This window comes from Macrobrachium rosenbergii, chromosome 43, assembly GCF_040412425.1.
Source record: "Macrobrachium rosenbergii isolate ZJJX-2024 chromosome 43, ASM4041242v1, whole genome shotgun sequence".
NCBI classification, from domain to species: Eukaryota; Metazoa; Arthropoda; class Malacostraca; order Decapoda; family Palaemonidae; genus Macrobrachium; species Macrobrachium rosenbergii.
The window spans coordinates 22,819,200-22,843,520 of record NC_089783.1 but is presented as its reverse complement, the minus strand read 5'-3'; the positions used below and the strand labels follow the sequence as shown (position 1 = coordinate 22,843,520).

The window sequence follows — 24,321 nt, the reverse complement described above, 5'->3', positions numbered from 1 at the left end:
ACTGACCTTTGTCATCTGTTTTTGTCAAGAACTGGATTTCAGATGAATAATGAATTTTCCTTTTTCCTGACCTTTGTCATCTGTTTTTGTCAAGAACTGGATTTTGGATGAATAATGAATTTTCCTTTTTCCTGACCTTTGTCATCTGTTTTTGTCAAGAACTGGATTTTGGATGAATAATGAATTTTCCTTTTTCCTGACCTTTGTCATCTGTTTTTGTCAAGAACTGGATTTCAGATGAATAATGAATTTTCCTTTTTCCTGACCTTTGTCATCTGTTTTTGTCAAGAACTGGATTTCTGATGAATAATGAATTTTCCTTGTTCCTTTTGTCATCTGTTTTTGTCAAGAACTGGATTTCGGATGAATAATGAATTTTCCTTTTCCTGACCTTTGTCATCTGTTTTGTCAAGAACTGGATTTTGGATGAATAATGTTTGTCATCATTTTTGTCAAGAACTGGATTTTTGGATGAATAATGAATTTTTTCTTTGATCTTTTGTCAAGAACTGGATTTTGGATTGTCATCTTGTTTGTCATCTGTTTTTGTCAAGAACTGGATTTTGGATGAATAATGAATTTTCTTATCGGTTCCTCTTGTTATCTTCTTTTTTTGTCAAGAACTGTATTTCGGATGAATAATGAATTTTCCTTTGTGACCTTTGTCATCTGTTTTTGTCAAGAACTGGATTTTGGATGAATAATGAATTTTCCTTATCGCTCACTGATTTTTGTCATCGTCATTTGTCAAGAACTGGATTTCGGATGAATAATGAATTTTCCTAGTTCCTGACTTTTTTCATCTGACCTGAATTGTCATCTGTTGTCATCTGTTTTTGTCAAGAACTGGATTTCGGATGAATAATGAATTTTCCTTTTTCCTGACCTTTGAAAGAATGGATTTTGGATGAATAATGAATTTTTCCTTTTTCCCTTTGTCATCTGTTTTTGTCAAGAACTGGATTTCAGATGAATAATGAATTTTCCTTGTTCCTGACCTTTTCATCTGTTTTGTCAAGAACTGGATTTTGATGAATAATGAATTTTCCTTGTTCCTGACCTTTGTCATCTGTTTTTGTCAAGAACTGGATTTTGGATGAATAATGAATTTTCCTTGTTCCTGACCTTTGTCATCTGTTTTTGTCAAGAACTGGATTTTGGATGAATAATGAATTTTCCTTTTTCCTGACCTTTGTCATCTGTTTTTGTCAAGAACTGGATTTTGGATGAATAATGAATTTTCCTTTTTCCTGACCTTTGTCATCTGTTTTTGTCAAGAACTGGATTTCAGATGAATAATGAATTTTCCTTTTTCCTGACCTTTGTCATCTGTTTTTGTCAAGAACTGGATTTTGGATGAATAATGAATTTTCCTTTTCCTGACCTTTTCATCTGTTTTTGTCAAGAACTGGATTTTGTCATCTTTTTTGTCATCAAGAACTGGATTTCAGATGAATAATGAATTTTCCTTTTTTCCTGACCTTTGACCTTTGTCATCTGGATTTTTTTGAATTTTCCTTTTTCCTGACCTTTGTCATCTTTTTTGTCAAGAACTGGATTTTGGATGAATAATGAATTTTCCTTTTCCTGACCTTTGTCATCTGTTTTCAATCAAGAACTGGATTTTGATGAATAATGAATTTTCCTTTTCACTGACCTTTGTCATCTGTTTTTGTCAAGAACTGGATTCAGATGAATAATGAATTTTCCTTGTTCCTGACCTTTGTCATCTGTTTTTGTCAAGAACTGGATTTTGGATGAATAATGAATTTTCCTTGTTCCTGACCTTTGTCATCTGTTTTTGTCAAGAACTGGATTTTGGATGAATAATGAATTTTCCTTTTTCCTGACCTTTGTCATCTGTTTTTGTCAAGAACTGGATTTTGGATGAATAATGAATTTTTTTTTCCTGACCTTTGTCATCTGTTTTTGTCAAGAACTGGATTTTGGATGAATAATGAATTTTCCTTGTTCATGACCTTTGTCATCTGTTTTTGTCAAGAACTGGATTTTGGATGAATAATGAATTTTCTGACATTTGTCATCTGTTTTTGTCTGACTGGATTTTTGTCCTTTTTCACTGACCTTTGTCATCAGTTTTTGTCAAGAACTGGATTTTGGATGAATAATGAATTTTCCTTTTCCTGACCTTTGTCATCTGTTTTTTCAAGAACTGGATTTCAGATGAATAATGAATTTTCCTTGTTCCTGACCTTTGTCATCTGTTTTTGTCAAGAACTGGATTTTGGATGAATAATGAATTTTCCTTTTTCCTGACCTTTGTCATCTGTTTTTGTCAAGAACTGGATTTTTGGATGAATAATGAATTTTCCTTTTCCTGATTTTCATCTGTTTTTGTCAAGAACTGGATATTCAGATGAATAATGAATTTTCCTTTTCCTGACCTTTGTCATCTGTTTTTGTCAAGAACTGGATTTTGGATGAATAATGAATTTTCCTTTTCCTGACCTTTGTCATCTGTTTTTGTCAAGAACTGGATTTTGGATGAATAATGAATTTTCCTTTTTCCTGACCTTTGTCATCTGTTTTTGTCAAGAACTGGATTTTGGATGAATAATGAATTTTCCTTGTCACTGACCTTTGTCATCTGTTTGTGTCAAGAACTGGATTTTGGATGAATAATGAATTTTCCTTTTTCCTGACCTTTGTCATCTGTTTTTGTCAAGAACTGGATTTTGGATGAATAATGAATTTTCCTTTTTCCTGACCTTTGTCATCTGTTTTTGTCAAGAACTGATTTTTGTCAATGAATAATGAATTTTCCTTTTCCTGACCTTTTCATCTGTTTTGTCAAGAACTGATTTTGGATGAATAATGAATTTTCCTTTTTTTGTCATCTTCTTTTGTGAATAAGAACTGACCTTTGTCATCTGTTTTTGTCAAGATTTTGATGAATAATGAATTTTCCTTTTTCCTGACCTTTGTCATCTGTTTTTTCAAGAACTGGATTTTGGATGAATAATGAATTTTCCTTTTTCCTGACCTTTGTCATCTTTTTTGTCAAGAACTGGATTTTGGATGAATAATGAATGAATCAAGAACTGGATTTTGGATGAATAATTTCCTTTTCCTGACCTTTGTCATCTGTTTTTGATTTCAGATGAATAATGAATTTTCCTTTTTCCTGACCTTTGTCATCTGTTTTTTCTGGATTTTGATGAATAATGAATTTTCCTTTTTCCTGACCTTTGTCATCTGTTTTTGTCAAGAACTGGATTTCGTCACTGACCTTGATGAAATGGATGAATAATGAATTTTCCTTTTCCTGACCTTTGTCATCTGTTTTGTTAAGAACTGGATTTTGGATGAATAATGAATTTTCCTTTTTCCTGATTTGTCAAGAACTTGTTTGACCTTTGTCATCTGTTTTGTCAAGAACTGGATTTTGGATGAATAATGAACCTTTTTCCTGACCTTTGTCATCTGTTTTTGTCAAGAACTGGATTTTTTTGAATTTTCCTTTTTCCTGATGAATAATGAATTTTCCTTTTTCCTGACCTTTGTCATCTGTTTTTGTCAAGAACTGATTTTGAATCTGACCTTTGTCATCTGTTTTGTCAAGAACTGATTTTGATGAATAATGAATTTTCTTTTTCCTGACCTTTGTCATCTTGTCAAGAACTGGATTTTGGATGAATAATGAATTTTGACCTTGTCATCAAGAACTGGATTTTGATGAATAATGAATTTTCCTTGTCCTGACCTTTGTCATCATCTTTTGCCAAGAACTGACCTTTGATCTGTTTTTTGGATGAATAATGAATTTTCCTTGTTCCTGACCTTTGTCATCTGTTTTGTTAAGAACTGGATTTTGGATGAATAATGAATTTTCCTTTTTCCTGACCTTTGTCATCTGTTTTGTCAAGAACTGGATTTCAGATGAATAATGAATTTTCCTTTGTCAACCTTGATCTCAAGGATTTTTGTGAATTTTCTTTTTCTGTTTTTCAAGAACTGTGAATGAATCAAGAACTGGATTTTCTGTTTTTGATGAATAATGAATTTTCCTTTTCCTGACCTTTGTCATCTGTTTTGTCAAGAACTGGATTTTGATGAATAATGAATTTTCCTTTTTCCTGACCTTTGTCATCTGTTTTTGTCAAGAACTGGATTTTGGATGAATAATGAATTTTCCTTGTCGCTCTCCTTTGTCATCGTCTTTTGTGAAGAACTGGATTTCGGATGAATAATGAATATTCCTTATCGCTGACCTTTGTCATCTTCTTTTGTAAGAACTGGATTTCGAATGAATAATGAATTTTCCTTATCGCTGACCTTTGTCATCATCTTTTGCCAAGAACTGGATTTCGGATGAATAGTGAATTTTCCTTGTTCCTGACCTTTGTCATCTGTTTTTGTTAAGAACTGGATTTTGGATGAATAATGAATTTTCCTTGTTCACTGACCTTTGTCATCTGTTTTTGTTAAGAACTGGATTTCGGATGAATAATGAATTTTCCTTATCGCTGTCCTTTGTCATCTTCTTTTGTGAAGAACTGGATTTCGGATGAATAATGAATTTTCCTTATCGCTGACCTTTGTCATCATCTTTTGCCAAGAACTGGATTTCGGATGAATAGTGAATTTTCCTTGTTCCTGACCTTTGTCATCTGTTTTTGTTAAGTTTTCGGATGAATAATGAACTGTCCTTTGTCATCTTCTTTTGTGAAGAACAGATGAATAATGAATTTTCCTTATCGCATTGTCACTGACCTTTGTCATCATGTTTTTGCCAAGAACTGGATTTTGGATGAATAATGAATTTTCCTTGTTTGACCTTTGTCATCTGTTTTTGTCAAGAACTGGATTTTGATGAATAATGAATTTTCTTATCGCTGTCCTTTGTCATCTTCTTTTGTGAAGAACTGGATTTCGGATGAATAATGAATTTTCCTTATCGCTGACCGTTGTCATCTTGTTTTGTGAAGAACTGGATTTTTGATGAATAATGAATTTTTCTTGTTCCTGACCTTTGTCATCTGTTTTTGTCAAGAATTGGGTTTTGGATGAATAATGAATTTTCCTTGTCACTGACCTTTGTCATCTTGTTTTGTCAAGAACTGGGTTTCGGATGAATAATGAATTTTCCTTATCGCTACCCTTTGTCATCTTCTTTTGTCAAGAACTGGATTTGGGATTATTAATGAATTTTCCTTGACACTGACCTTTGTCATCGTCTTTTGTCAGGGGTTAATTTAAGACTGCATATAGTAAATAGTGCTACCTATACACTACCCCCTTATGAAGTACCAATGACCTGGGTCACAAATGCTGGATGTCCAAAAGCAGAGGCGCGTCTAGTAAAAGATGTTCAAAGACTTTGGAGAGGAAACGTCCTCGAATGGCTGAGGATTTTTCCTTTTCGAAAACAGCAGCAATAACTTTGTTAGTTTTCATGGCCACTGGAAGTGAATGCTGCCATTCCCGCAGTTCGCAATGGTGTGAAAGTAATCCAATGGCCGGGGCATCGGTTTTGCTGCCCTGTCCTCGTCAGTATAGAGAGAAGTATAGTTGCTTAATTGACGAGATCAGATGTGTGAAAATTCTCATATTTAGAGGAAGAAATCAGCCTGTTTTGAAAGCGAGGGCATCTCACCTGCAGAACCGAATAAGATGTTTAGCAGATCGATGTTCCGTTAATGAAGTTTTGTTGCAGGTTCATGAAGTGGCTGTGAAACGGTGGATAATTTTTTTGTTTCGGGGACCCAGCATTCATAGGATGAGTGTCTTTAGTCGTCCTTTTTTTTAGGAGATACGGAAATCCGTTCGGACAGGTGTGTGTATACCTGTCAGCATATTCAAAACTAGATATGTGTTTTATGATGAAAAGCATAGAGGGTATCGTCGGAAATAAGTGTGTATATATGTATGTATATATATATATATATATATATATATATATATATATATATATATATATATATATATATATAAATGTTTGTGCAAGTGCATTTGTGTGTGTGTGTTTGCGTGCGCGCGTGTGTGTGTGTGCATTTATGTGCTTAACTTCATGCACGCACATAATGTTATGCACATAAATGACGACGTTGGAGTCAAATCCTGCGGTTTTGGGCGTGAGGCAGAGGGTAATTCTAAAGGAGAAAAGCGATATCTGAGGCAGAGAGCAAAACAGAAAGCACCAGAGAGAGAGAGAGAGAGAGAGAGAGAGAGAGCGAGCTAACAGAATATAAATGACACGGATTGCAGAAATAGAAGTCAGAAAGGTCAATAAGCTTAGCGTTTCCTCACAGAGTAGATAAACAAAGAGAAAAAGATAACAAAAGATGAAAGGTCGAGGGGGCTGGGGTGCCCAGGAAAAAAATAGCCCTAATAATAATGAAGTGGTTGGAAATATACACAAAAGTGGAAAAGTATCCTGGAGAAAAAAAAAAAAAATGATGAAGCGAGCGCGGCTAGATCATGGCCGTCAGTTCGAGGGTGTTGAGGCCGCGAAGACTAGGTGAGGAGGGGGTGGGGAAGGGGCTGAGGGGGGAAAGGACGGAGCCAGGGAGGCGGAGGTAGAATCTGTTGTGGAAGAGGAGGGGAGAGCTAGAAGGGTGGGGAGGGGGAGGGGAGGCGCAGAAGGGAGAGAGAGAGAGAGAGAGAGAGACAGAGAGAGTGAGTGAGTGCGTGTGTGTGTGAGTGGGACGGTGAGAGCAGGGGGAATGTGGGAGCTGGGAAGTAATGGTTGAACGGTTAAAGGGGAGAGATTTACACAACATCTAACCTGTCCAGGAAGTAAAGGAGAATCAATAGAAAGGTTTGTGTGTGCGCTTATCTTTGTATCTAGAGGTTTTTGCGACGTATGGGCAATTGGTAACTTGTCGTCCTCAAGGTTACCACACTTGTGAAATGTGGTTTTCGCTCGTCTGCCACACCCTTTCCACCTATTATTTCAAACTGCGAAGGGAATTTCTGTTTAGTTTTGGCTTACAAAATTATATTGCACGATACCAGCAGAAAAAGCAGAATTGAGTGATGTATAGATCTGTGAGGAATATTAACTTTTGAATTGTGGTTCACCAAACTAAAAGAACAGACTTCCAGATGGAAAAGACTTGGAAAATGGTTTTGTCATTTACATCTGCACTGTTGGGCACAAGGGAAAGTCCGGCTGCAATATAAGATTCACGGTTTGGTGAAAGGAAATAGCCGAGATGCATAGAGGATAAGCCCGGAATAACAATAGTCTGGCATAGAGGGGAACCAGAAAAATTTCATAACCTTCTTTGTATAGATTGGGCGGATAAATATGCGATAATTACTGAACCGGTTTCAATATAAAATGAATCATACAGAAGAAGGGAAAGTAGGAGGAAGCAGGGAATACCTCATCCATAATACATATTTGAAGTGCTTGTTACTGAATATCGAAGAAGGAATAACGAGAACGTTGCTCTGCTGTTGTCCGCAAGGCAGAACTCACCCTCTGAAACTAGTGGAGCAATGGCCATTGTAATACTCCTAAAAAAGGGTCATAATTGTTATTTCATAATGGAAAAAGTATTTAAAGTAGAGGCCTACTTCGCTTAACGGTCTTGACAGAGCAGGGAATAAAAGAATAAATATCTCAAACACGAGGGCAATATCATGAACAAGGGCAGACAAACAAGACCACTGTCAAGAACAGTGTGGAACATCAGAGCGCAACACTCTTCTAAAGGCAGCCCTGAACCATAAAAGTTTCGAAACGATTTTCATGGGGATGATCAGAATTAAAACGACTTTCAGTAAATTTGGATGCACAAATTGTGGGTAGATCGGAGAGGTAGAATTTTTATCATCAAAAAGGGAAGAGGTATTGGAAAGGACCGAAGAATGAGAATTTGTCAAAAGTTTAATCCGGAAGCATTGATCATCGTCGCCTTAAATTATGGTCGCAGATGGCTGAAATAAAAATTTCGAGCACGTTTTGTAACTGAATAACACAATGTTGGCTGTGAGAGTGAAGGCAGAAGAAGTAAAGAGGTTGAGTTCATCTTCAAAACAATGCGAAGAAGAGGTAGGTTGAAAAAGGACACCGATAAAGAACTGTAAAAGTGCGAGACTACTAACAGAACGGAAGAGGGAGCAGGCACTGGGCAGTTACACTACCTTTTTAGAGTTGGGAAGATATGCTGTAGTGATAAGTTTACCAAGGGGAAGGGTAAAGCATGAAAACATGGAGTTTGACTGAAAGAGCCTGATTTCAGACTGAATAGAATATTTCGAGGTATCTAGATCAACTGTAAAAGACCTTATATTCCTGTGAAAAAAAAAAGGAGTAAAGATTATGAAAAGATGGCTAGACAGTGAAATGGAAAAAAAGGCCACAAACATATCGTGATTTGAAGAAGAAAAATGAAGACGCAAAATGGGGGCTGTAATCGGTATGCAAGTGATGATTTTTTTGTTTGTCAAAGTAACATTAAAGCAATGGAACGGTAAGTCCGTTTATTGCTTTAAAGAAGCAAAAGTAGACAATTTCAAGGCAGTCAGACCAAAAATACCACGGCGCATTAAATCCACTATATTCACTAATTACTTCACAAGTCAAATGCAATCTGGCCAGATGCATTGTTACACTATAAAGAGGTAACCCATCTGCAGACCATTCGAGTAGAATTTGTTTGGGAGGTGAAACGTTTAGTGATACAAAGCGGAGAATTCAGGAACATTGTAGGAAAAGTTTATTCTAATAAGGTAAATTTTTGTATAGCATTTTCTAGACAAGAAGTTTAAGCATTCAGACTAAGACATTGTTAGAGAAAGAATTTCGGTAGAAGAAATAAAAAATGCTATAGTACTCGAGGTCATGACACCAGTAATTTCATATCTCTTCTCCTGTAAGGCTTTCAGGTTTTGAAGCTTTAATTCTTTCGCAGGAAATCAAGAAGTCAGAGCCTGAATCAGAATATGGTAGTGTGTTTTGGACATATTGGATATAACAAAGATTGCATGTTCTCGTCACAATAGCTATAGAAAGACCAAATAATTGCTGCCTCTTGAATGGCAGATGTATCAGGAAGAAAGGCCTTTTATATCTGGAACGTAAAGGAAAAGGATGCAAGTTATTTTTGTACCTATAAACGGACGGCGGATGGAGTGAGTACGAGAGTGTTAGAAGCAGTCAAAGCTATCATACCATATACACATACACTATATATATATATATATATATATATATATATATATATATATATATATATATATATATATATATATATATATATATATATATATATATGTATTATTCGGTTGCAACGTTTCGAAGCCAACCAGCAGGCCTCATTATCAAGCTATAAGGCAATAATACCTAATTAGTACAATAAAATAAAGTGACACCTGAAAATACACATAAGTTACAATAAAACAAAAACAGCTAAAAATATGAGTAAGGACCAACCGTTGCATGTGGAGGCAGAGGAAGGACTGACCCACAAACGGAAAAAACGTCAACAGTTCACGAGAGATAAAGAGGTGTATAGTAGACGTGGCATGGGTGTTCAGTGAGGAGACCAGTTTTTTGATAAACAATGGTTCGTTTATTGTTCAAAGCTTATGATTGGAGGCTCTGCCCAAAACCTTAAAGTCTTTGCACTGAATGAAATATTTGTATTTGTCGGTGTGGTCGCTGATGTTGGAAAATTCGGAATTTGAAAGTTTAGTGCCAGTTCTACAGCTGACAGCTCTATGGCTGTCGATTCGGTCCTTTAGTTGGCAAGCTTTTCACAATGAAATCACGTTCTTGCAAAATACTTTAACAGCAAGTGCTTTCCCACCCACTTATTCTTTAAACAAGTCTCTAAATTTTTAAACAGTATTTTCGTTCCACTCATCCTCTTCATCACGTTCCTAAATTATCTTTTTATTCCAGTCTTCATTTTATTCCAGTACAGCCTCTTGTAAAGAACTCCAAGCTTTAATATCTGGTCCTGCCGTGGAAATTAAAATTATACCCACAAACCCACTGAATATTGGTAGCCTTTGCAGCTTCAAAGATCGTTTGGACTCATTAATGACCTCGTGTGTTATTTATAAGTTTGCTTGTCCTCGATGTAATCGAGGAACTTGTATTGGATCGACACATAGGTTACTTAAGGTCCGAATCGACTGCCATAGAGCTGTCAGCTGTAGAACTGGCACTAAACTTTCAAATCCCGAATTTTCCAACATCAGGAACCGCGCCAGCAAATACAAATATTTCATTCAGTACAAAGACTTTAAGTTTTTGGGCAGAGCCCCCAATCATAAGCTTTGAACAATTAATGAATCATTGTTTATCAAAAAACTGGTCTCCTCACTGAACACCCATGCCACGTCTACTGTACACCTCTTTATCTCTCGTGAACTGTTGACGTTTTTCCCGGTTGTTGGTCAGTCCTTCCTCAGCCTCTACACGCAACTGTTGGTACTTACTCATATTTTTAGCTGTTTTTGTTTTATCGTAACTTATATTGTGTATTTTCACGCTTCGCTTTATTTTATTGTACTAATTAGGTATTATTACCTTATAGCTTGATAATGAGGCCTGCTGGCTGGCTTCGAAACGTTGCAACCGAATAAATATGACTTCCTTGACCTGTTGGGGTGCTTCCTCTGCCGTCATGGTATTGTTGGGTTTATTGTTGGGTATATATATATATATATATATATATTTAAGGCACCTATATATTGTTGTGTGTGTGTGTGTATATATATATATATATATATATATATATATATATATATATATATATATATATATATATATATATATTCTGTTGTTAATTCTAGTCTTTTGATATTTACTTGACCAGGACAGTTTCCTGGTTAATGATTGCTCCTGCGTTTAATATGGTGTGTCTTTCTTTTGATCCCGGGTCCTTTAACACTTTCCTGGTAACATAAGCTTCACTCCCCTCCCCTTCCACCGTCACCTTCTCCCTCCCCCCTCCTTCTCCTACTAATTTGGAGTGCCTCTCTTCCTTCCGTGTCATTCCACGGCCAACTCCTCCTCCTTTGCATTTATCTTGACTCTTTTGGAGGTGTGTGGGAGGCGGGGTGGAGATTTCTCTTTCAAGTGGCTCCTATTCATTCCCATCTTATCTTTTAGTTCAGGAAAGTTGAGTCTTTTGCGAACCAGAATTTTCAGCAGATTTCACAGCCGCCGTCTTATCTCTCTCTCTCTCTCTCTCTCTCTCTCTCTCTCTCTCTCTCTCTCTCTCTCTCTCTCTCTCATTTACTTTTATCTGGAGGCGAATGGAAATGAACTTGGTCAACGTATGGGATTCATAATGAGGCTATATTTGCCTGAAATCATTACGACCCAGTCTTAAAAATGCCGCTTCGCCCAGCGTGTTCCTGCATCCCATTATATTCCATTTGCTTGGGATTTTCCTATTTTGTTTACGTGTCTCTTTCCTGATTGATATCATTGTGTACCTTTTGTGTATTCCTCGAAAGAATGGGTTACATAAACATTTAGACAAAGGATCATAGTTACAGCTTGGGATAATGTATCAGGAATACATCTCGCAAAAATCCGCTTTTATTAGAGAAATACTGAAAATACGTAACCATTATCTGTAATGGCAATAAATCGCAGAAAAGTTTATGCTGTGAAGTGAAACAATTAGTCGAGTACGTCATCCAAAGTTTATGCGTAAGAATGCTTCTTATTAGAGATTGACAAAAACTTCACAGAAAGTTTTGTCCAGTTAAAAGCAGTAAAAGCGATCTATACAGTCCGCTGCACGGAGGTGAGCGATGTCACACGAACACAACTTCTGTTGTATTTTTAGCGTCTTTCTCTAAACTTTGTACCAATCGAATGCTTACGTTCGCTACAGTGATGACGCACAAGCGAGAGCTTAGATAACTCAATTTCTGTAACCAGTTTATGCTAATTTGTGGCGCTAGTCCAAAGTTTGGCAACAAAATGCTACGAGATGCTGAAAATGTTTTCATGTTACACCGATAGTGAGCTTCATGTACCTCTGGAAAAATTGCATTGCAAATTTTATTCAAGAGGTCATGTTGTAGAAGGCACGTGGCTTCTTTAGAGATTCCGGATAGTAACTACATGCACAGCAAAAATTTCGTAATTATTAATTTTTGCTTCATCTTCATTTTTTAGTATCTTTATTAAGGACTTGGATTCGTTACCGTAACAACAACAACAAGAATAATAATAATAATAATAATAATAATAATAATAATAATAATAATAATAATAATAATAATAATAATAATAATCAACTTTGTAATTGTAGGCATCTCTATAAAGTGCGAATTACTTTCACTTGAAAAACAAGAGTGGATGATTACTTACAGAACAACATTTATGCTCCCTCCGAACCAAATCCAATACAAATACGCTCACGGAAACTTGGATTCATCTGAAGAACGATTCTTTTTCTTTACCAGTACGCAATGCACTTCAGGAGGCATTAACACAGGGACAAAAAACATGCAGTAATTTTTTCATACTCTTACTCCTGAATCAAGGATGAACCCCCTGCGCATGAAATTCCCGCAGACTAACTGTCGCTTCAAGTACCCCTACATGAGGCTCCCTTGCAACACATCAATCTCTTCTATATGAAGAATCCTTGCACTCACTCTAGCAATTCCTGATTATCAAGAATGAATAGTTCTTACATTGCTTCTAGTTCTCATTCCGTTTTACTTGTAGCTCTTCAGTTAATATTCGCGACTCATTCCCATAGTGGCATCTGTGGATCGTTTCCTTTGGATCGTTCATAGCTCTGGAAGCAGTTCAGTTCAAGTCAAAAGTTTAAGACTGTAACCAGGTTCTCCTGACGCCCACCTCCCTTCCCCTTTACGCCGCCTGGTTCATATTTTCTCCTCAGCCAATCCTTTTGCTTCCTCTCTCTCGCATATCTTCGCTCTTGTCCGTTGAACAGCCCTGTCTTCTTTCAGTTACATGAAGCAACCGCACACACTATTCCCATAAAGAGTAGTTAACTCAACTTTTGCCTCCCCAGACACTTTTGTTCTCTTCTATAACTTCCTCAGAGCTCTCGCTGTCTACCTTACCTCAGCTTTTCCGCGGTTAACGTCTTCTCTCATTCTACTGTCATATGCAACATTTACTATCAAATGCAATATGATTCAGTCACTTCCAGTGCTCCACTTTTCACTTTAAACACTTACTACTCCACTTCTCCGACTTCTATTTGCCATCATAACGTTGATCATGTCAACATTTACTTTTTTAAACCTTTTCCCCTTCCAAACTCTTTTACCAGAATTTTTCAGCTTTTCCTCTTTTTCTTTGATCAATAGTGCTATGCTAACACATCAGGTATTCCATATGTATTTCCCAATCTCTTCTTTTATATCGCTTATTTGCTCACATATCCGTATGACCTTTCTTTTACTTTGTCATTCCTTTTTTTTCATATAGAATCATACAGCTGTTGAAACACAACACGCCAGTGCCTGACATTTATTCTTTATATAAAACTAGTTCGTAATTCATCTGCTTATTCTTGCACAAGTTTCTTCTCTTCATAAGTGCTTTCCAGTCACTCAAAAAAAAAAAAAAAAAAAAAAAAAAACAGTCTACTCCGAATTTCCTCATGGCTTTCTACACGGTGTCTCTCGCCAATTTGCACACAAACCTTGTATAGTTTTGTGTACGTCTCGCACAGCTTTTCTCTAAACATGTGGAGAAACAAGCAATTGTTTCACGAACCCTCTACCACGTCTAAAGTTACACTGTTCTTCCCCTGTCAGTGCTGTCTATAATTTTCATAGCCAAAGTCCATCCACATACACTCCCTGCATACTAAAAAAAAAATACCATGTAAGCTATTTCATTTGATTCTCCCATATCACGTTTTCCCACGTAATAGGAGACAACTTTCTCAGTAGCAATGTCACCATCACAGTGTTTGTGCAGGTAGTCTTTTCGATTCTCGGCGTTTTTCCATTCTCCAGTATTTTATGGTTTCCTTTAACCCTCAACAGTTGCACCGACAACTATTGTCAGATTTAAATTAAGGCCATAAAGCCTCAGCATTTAGTTCTGCTTCTTTTCCGTCGTCCTCGTTCAACAGTGTTTCATGATACTCATCGTATTGACCTGATAGCGAATCAGCGACTCTTCATTTGTATTCTTACACTGAGTGTCAGTTCATCATCCATTGTGCCCCGAAGGAGGTAAGTGCCATCAGTGCACCTCACGTGGTGCACTGCTGGCATTACTGAAGGGTGTTTGCAGGGGCCTTCTGGCCTCTTAACTGCACCCACTTTTTATCCATTTACTTTACTTCCATTCCCGCTCCTTCTCTCCATTCTTTCTATCCAACCCCTCTAACTATTACTCCTTATTGCAACTGTGGGGGTTTTCTCGTAGTTCCACCTTTAGATCCTTGTACTTCATGTCCCTTATTTACTGGATCTCTTTGTTTGCCTGTCCAACTACTCCAACTCCCTGTTTTCACTGTATTAGGTGCTAATTGGTCTACGGTGCCCCAGTGCTTGGTTTGGAACCCGGAATTTCATAATATCAAATCAAATCATCTATTGTTCCACATTCCTTCCCCTCCAAAACTGATTCTTTTTCTCCCCGATACTCTTTTCTTCAAATGCCCACCGAAATCTTTTTTGCGAATGTTATCCTCTCATTTCTCTATTGCTAACATTCTCTTCCTCCACATCGTTTTCGCTACTACCCAGTAACAGCATTCCAAACAATCTTATTTTTTCCATTAAATAAATTTTTCACTCTGTGTCCTGCCATCCACTTCTTTCTTTCCTCTTGCCTCTGAACATTTAATCACTTAATCTCAAACACCATCTGTCACTTCAGTCACACCTTCCTTGAACCTATTAAACTCCTCAAGAAAAACGTCCTCTGCGTTTTTAGTCCTCTCTTGTTCTTCACGGGGTTTCATAGGTGCGAGAGGGCGGAGGCATGTTAGACCTTAATTCTCATGCACTCCATGAGTAGTTATTCTTGATGGAACCATAGTAGTAATAGTAGTGGTATTCGTTATCCACTTTCTCTCCCTAGGTGTTACTTGAATATCACCAAAGGCCATATTCTGAGTCATTGTTGGCCACCAGAACTTACCGCCAGCTTTCAATTTTGGTTCGTTCTGATAGTGATCAGATTGCAACTGAGATACTTATTCTGAGTATGTGTTGTGTCAGCATACAGAATTATAGCCAAGTTCGTGAAAGACTGAGAATGTGTAAGGGACTGGACTACAGTTAGATGCTTGAAAGTTGGCCTTGCGTAGACATACTACTTGCAGATAAATCTCTGGGTCAGGCTCGCCTTCCATTCCACCACTACTAACAAATGATGGCAGATTGGTTACTGGCCCTAGGGAAAGGCTGAACTGCTTCATCGAGCTTTTGAAGCTAAGCGATTAGCTGAGGACGTCCCTCTCCCTGATGCTTGTCATGCTGAACCTATCCTTACAAAATTTGCATTTCGCTCCAAGGATGTTAAGAAAATTCTGAATAATCTTGGTAGCTCGGGTGAAGAAGATCCTGATGGTTTCTTCCCTTTGTATTTTAAAAAGGTTTCTAGTATGTTGTCTCCCAAGATTAGTAGATTCTATAGATTTTTATGTCGACGAAGTATCTTTGCGTATGAGCGCAAGCTTAGTTATACAGTGCTTGTTCCAAAGAGTGGCATATCTGCAGACTGCAGTAGCCACAGGCCAATTTCTATTCTCTCTGTGGTCTGCAAAGTTACTGAAAAACTTATTTATAAACCACTTTATAAGTATGTGGAATCTAAAGGATTGGCAGCTGATTGTCAATATGCATATATAGAAAGTAGTTAGGTACCTGTGATGCTCTTTTAGACTTGCATTGCCATTTGCAAGCGAACCTTCATAAGGATTTTGAGCGCAGAGTAATTCAAATAGATTTTAGTGCTGCTTTACATTTAGTAAATCGTAAGGCACCCATTTATAAACTTCAGAATCTCAGAGTGAGTGGATATGTTTTAGGGTTACTTAAAAATTTCCTTACAGGTAGGGGGCAGTAGTTGCTGTTGATGGGATCTTTAGTGAACCAAGACCTATTGTGTCCGGAGTTCCCAGGATAGTGTTCTTGGTCCACTATTATTTTTAGTGTGTACATGCGATATGGTTGTTGGCCTGGAAAACAAGATTGTTCAGTATGCCTATGATGCAACACTTATGGGTGTAGTAAAGTCTCCACTTATGAGAAATGAAGCTGCCCTCAGCCTCAATCGGGACATGGATCGGACCAGTGGATGATGTAGTCGTTGGGGTTATGTGGCTGAACTCCAGTAAAACGAAAAACTGTTGATTAGCAGATCTCAAGCAGATTTTCCACCCCATCCTCCCCTTCAGGTGTATGGGACTTTACTGAATGAGTTTGAAGCTTTAACTATTCTAGGTGTAACTATTGACTCACATCTCACTTTTGAGAAACATGTAATGAAAGTTTCAGCAAATGCCGCACGATGAAATCGATGCAACCTGTTTTGGATCGTTTGTACTTTCTTTACTGGAATACTGTTCTCCGGTGTGGATGTCTACTGCTGCCAGAGATTTATCTCTTTTAGGTAGAGTGGTTCGAGGGATGGTCTCTTGTTTGTCACTTTTTCATGAGTTGTATTTCAACAGAGATCTTTCACATTCACAATTGATCCCTGATCCCCTTTATCTGCCGAGAGCAACCAGATTAGCTGAACAGCAGCGCCAATATGCAGTAAATGTGCCTCGCTGTCGAACTTCTCAGTTCCAGAGGTCCTTTACTCCTCACACCGTTGGGCTGTGGAACAGCCTCACAGAGGATGTCGTGCAGTTGGAACTTCAAAAGTTCAAGCGAAGATGCAATGCATTACTACTGCAATGCTATTCTCCTGGTATTTTAATACATTTTTATCTATTAATTTATCAGTTTATTTGTTTTTTTTCAATAATTGAAATCTCTTCTTTCTGTATTTCCCGTTACCTTCTGTTACTTCCTAATGAGCACCATATTCTTTGGAAGCTTGAATTTCAAGTCAGTGGCCCCTGTAGACTTGTTCCTTATGAATAGGATTCATCTTCTGAATAATAATAATAATAATAATAATAATAATAATAATAATAATAATAATAATAATAATAATAATAATGAAAATGGAAGGTGCACAAATCATTCCCAAATTGGAAATTGGGAATGAGTTGCATAAATGGTGGAAATTCAGTAAAATCGGAGGAAGATGATTGAAATTGCACAACATAAAATGTTTATTTTTGGCGTAAAGAATAGACGTTGCCGTGCACATGACTTATAAGAAGAGCTGGTTAATGTGTGTACATTTGACTTGAACTGAACTGCTTCCAGAGTTACGAACGATCCAAAGAAAACCATCCACAGATGCCACTAAAGAAAATAATTGCTGATCTCTCTCTCTCTCTCTCTCTCTCTCTCTCTCTCTCTCTCTCTCTCTCTCTCTATATATATATATATATATATATATATATATATATATATATATATATATATATATATATATATATATATATATACATATACACATATATATATGTGTGTACGTACATATAAAATCATCATCACAATGACAGACGATTTATATGTCGCAGTTTACCACAGGGACAAAGCTAATATAAGGAACAATGTTGACTTCATATATAAATTGAACAATGTAGAGATTGATAGTGGATCCAGGCTTGTAAGTTTTGACTTAACATCATTATTCACTAAGGTACCTAATGACGATCTGCTGGAATTTTTATCGGATACATTAGAGAGCAGTCAGCTAGGTATACCATTTTGTAAGAACACTCTAATAGAATCAATTAAATACATGTGTACGAGAAAAAGAATATCAACTTGAATTCAATTGGAAATTTGGCTCTCAGAATTCTTGTATGGTAATGGGTAACCTTTTGTCTCCAGTGTTAAATAATTTGTATATGGAATTTTTCGAAAGCAAAGTATTAAACAAAATCATTCCACGAAATGTAATAAGTTTCGGGTATGGTGGCGTTATGATATGTATTTTGCCATCAATAAAATTACTATGGAAATGTAAAATGTAGGTGTCTAATACACAGAAATTCAAATACAGTGTGTAAAGAAAACCTACCAATATCTCTATCATGATTTTAAGAGCATTATGTGTATGTAGCCCCCCAATATGTTGATGGTGAAAAAGCTATGATTAAAAATACAGGCAAGAAATTGAAATACCCCGATTCTTTATTAGACATTGCATTAAAAGAATTTTTTATTATAGCAACAAAGAAACTTACACAACAACTTCGCTCGTACTACTATATAATAATAATTTCAAAGATATTCCGCATGTACTTAAGAATTTTGGAGTTTGTGTTGCATTTAAGAATAATAAAACAATGAAACCTGTACTTAAAAGGAACTCTCCCGACAATACTAAAGGATGTATTATTTAAAATCTCGTGTAATTCTGGTGACAACGTTCATTTTGGTCAAAATGGAGAAGAACTCTGGAGAAGAGAATAGAACAGCATAAAAAATCTGTGAGATATGCACAGATGAACAATGGAATTTTTCTGCATGGTAGTGAAAACAGTCATACATTCAACTGGGCAGGAGCAAAATAGATAGTTTATTTATTCTAAAAATGCACTGGAAAGAAAAATCATTCGGTTTAGTTTGATAAAAGAAAACCTCTTTATGAATAGGACTATTAGATGATCCATTAATTTCAAAAGAAATATATAACTTGTTTGAATTGTAAATAAACAGATTAGTAAACGGGTACTTGACCTTAGACACAAATGAGTTTGGGGCTTCACCCCTTCGCATCTGTCGGGAGTGAATATTTTGTTTCCAGTGGTAGGTATGTTCGTTTGTACTGTACCTCTAGCATATATATTGTAAATTTCTACCACTGTGTACTAGTCCTCAGGAAAATGGCTTCGGTATAATGCCGAAACCGGTCGGTGTTTCAGTTTCACTGCGGTATATATATATATATATATATATATATATATATATATATATATATATATATATATATATATATATATATATCTGTATATATATATCTATATATATATATATATATATATATATATATATATATATATATATATATATATATATATATATATATATATATAATATAAAAAGATCTTGCTGACGCGTGATTTGCCACACTCTACCACAGTAAAATTGAAACACCGACCTGTTTCGGCATTATTGGATCAACCTTGTGCATGCCTTGACTAATAGTCCTATTCTTGAAAAAGCTGTCTTTTATCAAACTACACTGATTTTTCATTTTTCTTTCCAGTGCATTTTTAGAATAAACTATCTGTTATATACATACACACACAGACATATATATATATATATATATACTCGTATGTATGTATATATATATATATATATATGTGTGTGTGTGTGTGTGTGTGTGTGTGTGTGTGTGTGTGTGTGGGAGGACCCCTGCTAGGAATGTAACAAAGAGGATAGTTGTAGATTCAACAAAAGATGATGATCTGCGGGCTTAGTTTTCGTGTAGGCATTTAATAACGTTAGACCTCTCGGGAAACTGTAGTTCATAAAGCAGCAACGTACTCTGTCGGCTTTTCTTGAAAAATGTGTAAGTTTCCTTCTGACCCGCTGTAAAATGATTTCGATACGCTGTAGCTCTGCGTATGATGAAACTTGCTGTCATCAACGGAAAAATTGAGACACGTATGTTTATATTAAGATTAGGCTAATGTCGAGAATCTGCGCATTTAAATGATTCAGTCGTAATTGTTTTATAGGTTTGATAATTTATTTACACCTGTATTAATGTATAACCACAAGTTAGAAGTGATTGTCTTGTCTTTATACACTTGAGTGAAATGAATGCAGTATGGTTGAGACTGTATGTGTTTATACGTAGAGGTTAAAGGTTGTTTCCTTATTCATGTACGCAGGCGCACAATAATCGGAAATTTCCTGTGAATGTTAATGTTACTCTTTATGTTTCGACAAACATGCAAACACCTGTCATGAAAACAGGGAATCCTATGGCAAATTCTCTTGACTGGCCCTCACCCGCCCACACCAGTTTTACGAGAGAGGAATAGGTATTACCTCACTCGCAAGTAGGTTAACAGGTAGGTAGTGGCACTGAGAACAAAGGAAGGTCGCACATGTGCAGGCGCTGCCCCTCTTGGCATCACTCCCTCTTCAGTCGCAACATAGATGCTGACATTCCTAAAGCGTCAGTTAATCTTTTATATATAGAGTGAAGCGTTTACATTCCCTCGCTTGCTTTCTTTCTTCTCTCCTCCTCCCTCCACTTCCTCTTCCCCCTTCATCTCGAACCCCCATCTTATTAGATGGAGGGGGTGTGGAGGGCTCTCCAAACGTGACTTCACTTCATTACTCTTCGGGGCGATCTTTTTTTCGTCTTAGTGATTCGATTTCCTTCTTGGGATCTCGTGGAAAGCTTAGTTCTAATGGCTTTCAAGCTTACCAGTTTACTTACCTTACAAGAATATGCAAAATATTTTATTTGTGATTTTTATAATTATTATCTGTGTTTGTTTGATGTCTTTCATTAAAATTAAAATAAACGAAGTTTAACATCCGGTTGTCTGAGAAAAGAAAGTCTGCGCATTTTGCGGCGAATGTTTCATTTACTCTTCAAATTTTTCTTTGTTGTCGAGATGCTGATTGTCGTAAGCGAACCTAACTGCGTTAGTTTAACAGAAAAAAACATAATCTTAAAAGAAGGAAAGTTTCAGTGCGTTAGTCTACATTGTCAGAAACACAAAATGAAGTCTAACAAGGAAAATCTCATCTGAGGCCACATACCCAAATGCGTTGTAGAGCGAGTCGAGGAGGGGAGATTTAACCGCACGGTTTCACCATCAGGGAGACACTGAGAAATGCAAAGAACCCACAGCGCTTCACTCTCTCTCTCTCTCTCTCTCTCTCTCTCTTGCCCGATAGTTCTGCGTCGCGCCGATCCTCCGGTGTGCTGTTCTACCTCCTCTTTTCCTGTATCCTACTTTCCCACCCTCTTCCCTCTCGTCCAGCAACCTCTCTCTCTCTCTCTCTCTCTCTCTCTCTCTCTCTCTCTCTCTCTCTCTCAGTTCGTCCTCGAAATTGTATTCTACGTCCATGGTCAATGTTTATCTCCCCCTCCTTTTTTCATCCATTGTAAATTCTCACTCCTTTTCTTTCACTGCGGCTGTAGGCTCCAGTTTTCTTTCCGGGATTTTGATACCTAAGAAAAAATTACAGATTTAGACGCCGTTTCATGAAAGCCAAGGGTGTATCGTTGATCTGCATAGATATTAAAATACTTTTTGTGGCATACGTATTTACTTAAGATGTGATCTTGGATATCCCAGTCTTTGTCTGTTTGTTTGAATAATGGCAGAACCATAGAGTGTAGTAAGGAGGAAATATACCTATCTGTGGAGTGTCAAGCTATTGCATAACCAACCCCCCCACGCCACGTCCAGTGGCGCTGTTTTACAAACGCCTGCGTTTTCATACGCTCACTGTACTGAAAAATCCATTTTAATGACTTGCACCAGTGCAAATATTATGGGCTCACTGAGTGGTATTTTATTGGAAACACCATCCTTAGACCAAGCAGGAGGTCAGTGCAAAAGTTCGTTGACATATTGAAAACTCACCCATACATATATATATATATATATATATATATATATATATATATATATATATATATATATATATATATATATATATATATATATATATATTAGCCAATTCGGGGGCCAAATGGGTGCTTACCTCCAAGTCTGAAGCTGTGATTTAAGAAAAAGTTCTAAACAACCAGTGGTCTAGAAAACAGACCTTAAGCTGCATTGTTTAAGCTCAATGAACAGGAAATCAGCAGAAATGAATTCTCCTTCTTGCAGATGTATTAAGTTAACTCTTGCCTGTTTCGTCACTCTGCGCGGGTTCGAATGCTGCCTGGGGAAAGAGAATTGATTTATTTCTGTCAAATTTCAAGGCTTTCATTGAAAAGTGTTTCGAAAAGGCTTATGGACTAAAACAGTCTGACGGTACTTGTAGGTATCACAGTGCTGAGAACTATGGATGGTAGACTGCATACGTAGGAGCCGGAAATTTTGCTAAACAATTACTTATCCCACCGTTCAAAGGCTGTCGATTTGGGATTCGGCTAGAGCAAAATTAATTATGATTTTTCACACAAGGGTTTCACTGATATACTAAAAATCGGGAACCAAACGCTGACGCTCTCATACCCACAATAAAGAACGCTTCTACAAGATTTGGAATTTTTGCGGATGACAGGTAATGCTTTCAACCACTTTTTCTAGACAGTGTTGTGTAAACTTGACATTACTTATTACCCAGGGTGATTAACTGATAATGGTTCGGAAAACAGAAACATCGTGAGGTATTTCATCACGTACACGCGACGGCATTTTCTCTATGCTGTCATTTCATAAGTCCCTTTTTACCAACGTCCAGAAGCAGTAAGTAAAATAGAAACTCAAGGGCAGATTCCTCCAATGAGAAATGTGTGTACCACACACCGAGGGAAATTGAAGGCGATTAAATGAAACTTCATATTCATATCTAAAACTGCTCCTGCGATTCGCCAGCAAAATATGTTCTCTTTACTGTCCGTGAAATGACCGGAATTTTTCATATACAAAGAGAATGGCGAAGAAAGACTTTCAGAAACAGATTTAAACAGTGAGTGATCCTCTCCGGGAAACGGAATAGATAATGCAAGATCTTCTATAACTCCATTCTCTTTCAGAGTCGAAAAGAATCAGAGGAATTGCTACATACTCTGAGTGGGGTTTGAGATTTTCTGCTCGTCGTCAAGTTGCTACAAATACAGTATATCCATACAAAATCCTTTGATAGTTAAAAAAATATTCTGTCTTTTTTATTTACCATTTCGTTATAATTCATGTGAATAGAAAGAATTTTAATCAAATTTACGAATATCGCTATCGAACTTGAGAACGAAGATACATTCTCAAACCTGTCTATCCCTCCCGTGTGTGTGTGTGTGTATATATATATATATATATATATATATATATATATATATATATATATATATATATATATATATATATATATATATATGTATATATATATATATATATATATATATATATATATTGTCTGAAGTGATCAAGTACCTGGTTAATCGTTGATTGTTATTCTTCATCTTATTGATGAATGAAATATGAAATAGTGTTGTGATCGGACAGCACTAAAATTTCTTCATTCCTACATTGGTTCACATACACTTCAAACTTTTTCAAGGCTGTAATTAACGCTAATGTCTCCTTTTCAATGGTAGAATAATTCTTTTGATGCTTTCTCAACTTTGATGACATGAAACATACAGGGTGCATAATATGGCAGTCATCATCTTGAAGTAGAACAGCTCCAATTCTGCAGTCAGATGCATCAACTTGTATCACAAACTTTTTATTGAAGTCTGGAGCCTGAAGCACTGGTTTTGAAGTCAAAATAGCTTTAACCTTCTCAAAGGATTCTTGACATTCTGGGGTCCAAACAAACTTGGTTTTCGGACTGGTTAAGTCAGTTAAAGGAGCTACCACGGCTGAGAAATTTGGACAAAACTGGCGATAAAATCCAGCCCTGCCCAAAAATCTTTGTAGATGTTTTCTGGTAGTAGGAGGGGTAGCCTTACGAATACCTTCTACGTTAGCATCAAGAGGAGTGAGAAGGCCTTTTCCAATGTCAAATCCTAGATACTGAACAGTTGCCCTTCCAACTTCACTTTTCTGTAAGTTGATTGTTAGTCCTGCTTCCCATAGTTTCTTGAACACCTTCCTTAAAATCTTCAGTTGTTCTTCCCAGGTGTTAGAATAAATCACAATGTCATCAAGGTATACACCCACTCCTTCTATTGATCCTAACAGTTGATCCATCGCTCGTTGGAAAGTTGCAGGTGCATTCATCAGACCAAATGGCAAGACATTGTGTATTGGTACAGTCCAAAAGGAGTAATGAAAGTTGACAGCAATTTGGTATCCTCATCTAAGGGAATTTGATAATATCCTTTCAACAAGTCTATTTTGGAAACAAACTTGGCTTGCCCAATATTATCAAGTAATTGATCAATAAGAGGTAAGGGATAATTGTCAGCCACACTGATGGAATTCGGTTTCCTATAATCAGTACACATTCTAAATGAGCCATCTGGTTTCTTCACTAACACACAAGGAGAACTGTAATGACTTGAACTGGGTTCTGCTAATCCAAGCTGCAAAAAATACTCAATTTCTTTTTTCAAAACATCTCGATGAAAAGGTGATACACGGTAAACTC

At 36.8% G+C, this 24,321-nt stretch overlaps 1 protein-coding gene across 1 annotated transcript in view; it reads right to left on the bottom strand.

Annotated features, from left to right (window-relative positions):
• The window catches only part of LOC136828653 (G-protein coupled receptor 6-like), an 81,046-nt gene extending 60,115 nt beyond the window's left edge, over window positions 1-20,931 (bottom strand). The window contains exon 1 of the mRNA XM_067086695.1: window positions 20,809-20,931. The gene's annotated coding sequence lies outside the window, so the exon portion shown is untranslated. The remainder of the gene's footprint in view (window positions 1-20,808) is intronic.
• Between the last annotated feature and the right edge of the window lie 3,390 nt (window positions 20,932-24,321).